This window comes from Spodoptera frugiperda, chromosome 1 (assembly GCF_023101765.2).
Source record: "Spodoptera frugiperda isolate SF20-4 chromosome 1, AGI-APGP_CSIRO_Sfru_2.0, whole genome shotgun sequence".
NCBI classification, from domain to species: Eukaryota; Metazoa; Arthropoda; class Insecta; order Lepidoptera; family Noctuidae; genus Spodoptera; species Spodoptera frugiperda.
This window is the reverse complement of record NC_064212.1, coordinates 2675445-2678326: the sequence shown is the minus strand read 5'-3', so window position 1 is coordinate 2678326 and position 2882 is coordinate 2675445. Positions and strand designations below refer to the sequence as shown.

The following is a 2882-nucleotide window of genomic DNA, read 5'->3' as shown; positions in this document are numbered from 1 at the left end:
TTATTCAAAATCATTACGGACTTACAAAAGGATTACGGACTCTTTGACTAATAGAAGCAGCCTAAGTTACTCCTTAGAACATCAGCTACCTGCCTGTAAACATCCCGTCAAAATCGAACCAGCCATTTCAGAGATTAGCCAGAACAAACAGACAAACAGACAGACAAAAATTGTAAAAATATTATTTTGGTGTGTGTATATTGTATGTATATTCATATGCATATAGTAAAAAGCAGTTATTTCAATATTACAAACAGACACTCCAATTTTATTTATTAGTCTAATCAATTCGCGTTTCTTAGAAACTCGTGACGAGTGACGTCCATCTTTATTTATAAAGTAGGTTATTGACATTACAAAACATTGCTCCAATATCAATTTTAAATCGTCTCTATTCTACATAAGGTTGGTTTTTGCATATCAATTCAATTAATTAGATATGTTTCATCATTTTGTTTATAAATTATTATGTTAGTAGATTGTGGTACTTATTTTCGTCAAGCTAGTCCCATCTCATACGGTTCCATGGTGTAATGGTTAGCACTCTGGACTTTGAATCCAGCGATCCGAGTTCAAATCTCGGTGGAACCTAAATGTTCTTTTTGTTTACTTTTTTTTCGTTTTTTTTTTTTGTGATAACATTGCTTGTAAGAGATGTTATAGTAATTTTTATTGTTATGTTGGGTTTAACTGTAGTTTGGTCTATTTTTTGCATTGTTGTAAGCCACACTATACACAAACATTGAACTGAATTATCCAAGTATTTTTTATAAGTTTCATTATTCAAGTTTCGACTTCATATTTGGCAATGTGTACCTTTAATATGAGTTTGTTTTAAGTAAGTACGTTTGCGCGGCGGCATGATTCCGGCTGAAATAAACTGATCCAAACAGCGCCAAACGCGCTCTCGTTTCAAATACTTTAAACGTAAAGCAAACTCGTACTAAGGGTACTGGGCTTCTAGTAACCAAAGAACTTCACACCACACACACAGGTCACACCTTGCAACCAACTTATTAATGGGACATTTTTCTTCTTTTAGTGGTAACACTCAATTCCACAATCCTTTCAGCTACCCACAACAACCAGAACAAACAAACACTCATAATTACCATCACATATTCAAACACCGTCGCCCTAAAAACCTAATTACCAAAACAAAAAAAAAAAAAAAAATGCGCAATAAACAAAACAATTCCATAATTAATATTCAAAAGTCAAGGTTTAATAAGCAACAAAATCGCCTGACAAAGTCTTGCCCATAACATGGATAAAATGGCCATAAATTCGTGGTAAATATGTCCCCAGATTATTTTCACCGTCGATCACACCCAAGTAACCTAGTATGGCCAGTATAGTTGCACATCAAGTTATCCAAAACCAGTATAACTTGGTCTCGCTTTGATAAATTTTTCTTTTTTATTATGGATCGAGCAGACGTATCACCTGATGGTAAGCAATCGTCGCCGCCCATGGGCACTTGAAACACCAGAGGCGTTACAAGTGCGTTGCCGGCCATTTGGGGGTTAGGAATTTAAGGGTTGTTTTGGAATCGGGGATTGGGAAGATTGGGAAGGCGGGAATTGGGCCTCCGGTAACCTCACTCACACAACGAAACACAACGCAAGCGTTGTTTCACGTCGGTTTTCCGCGAGGCCGTGGTATCACTTCGGTCGAGCCGGCCCATTTGTACCGAAGCATGGCTTTCCCACACTTACTTTTTCCACATTCAACGGTCAGTTTATACTGGTTGTATAGCTCAATGTGCAGCGGTCTACTGCCTAAAATCTCTTGGGTATAGTATTACTTAATGAAAAAGCATCAAATACCATAATTGACTGTGTGACGGCGTGTCACAAGGAATGGGTTGCCAGGTGGAAATATTTGTAGTGGAAATTGGGAAGGGTAAAAAATAGAAAAATATTTTTTTTTGGATAATTTTTTTTTTTATTATTTTTTTGTATTAATGTTCAGAAATTTTCAGAAATTATTTTGATATTTGGATTAAACTTTGAAGTTTCAGCCATGTTTCGTAGATATGTTTTAGTCAGTAACCGTCTATCCCTCTCAGGCTCTTTTTTTAAAGGTGGAAAATCATCCAGTGGCAAGAGAGAGTGTCAGACTCTTACTGACTAAAAACCACCCCGTTCCTACTCCTGCTTTTCGAGCCGGAGCCTCGGTAACCCACTAGGTAGTCCGCAGCTCCGGATCTCTCAGTCTCTTGCATCCTCTTCAAATAAGAACATTTGTTTAAAAAATAATAAATCTAAAAAGTTGCTCAAGTCTGTAGGTATTTCTGAACATCTTTTTTCTTCAAATCTTGATTACTATTGAATGAACGTTTATGCAGCTGCCGGGAATATTCCAATTCCAAGATAAAACAAAAGAACACGTTTTTCTCAGAAACTGTTATCAAATATTTTGGTCGTCTTTTATTCATAAAGACCTCTTGTACTATAGCGATAACCTCGAATTCCAATTAATCAAACAGAGGAGATAAAATACATATTTATTATGTTTACGTTTGAAATCCAATAGGTATATACAAATAAAACATTACGAGCGCAAAAAATAAAATATTGTAGCAAATTTTTAGCAAGCAAAAATATTGGTTGCATAATGCATGCTCTACAAATAATGCACGAAGGTTCGTGTTCAATCCTTGGATCCCGTAAGGCTGGCTAAGCCGTAAGGTGACTCGTCTGGTGTTGCGGGTGTCCATGGTCGGCGCTGATCTCTCACCATCAGGTGACATGTCTGCTCGTTTCCCCCTATTGCATAAAAAAATTGCTTTCTCTATTCTAAAACTGCCCCAAAATCTTCTATTCTGAAAAACGAAACATGGAAAAACACAAACATATTTACCCATTAATTTCCCCGAT

General features: G+C 36.6%; 1 non-coding gene across 1 annotated transcript; it reads left to right on the top strand.

The window, feature by feature from the left end:
• The first annotated feature begins 519 nt into the window (after window positions 1-519).
• Window positions 520-591, top strand: Trnaq-uug (transfer RNA glutamine (anticodon UUG)). The gene has a single exon. It is a non-coding gene; the product is annotated as a tRNA-Gln (tRNA).
• The last annotated feature ends 2291 nt before the right edge of the window (window positions 592-2882 follow it).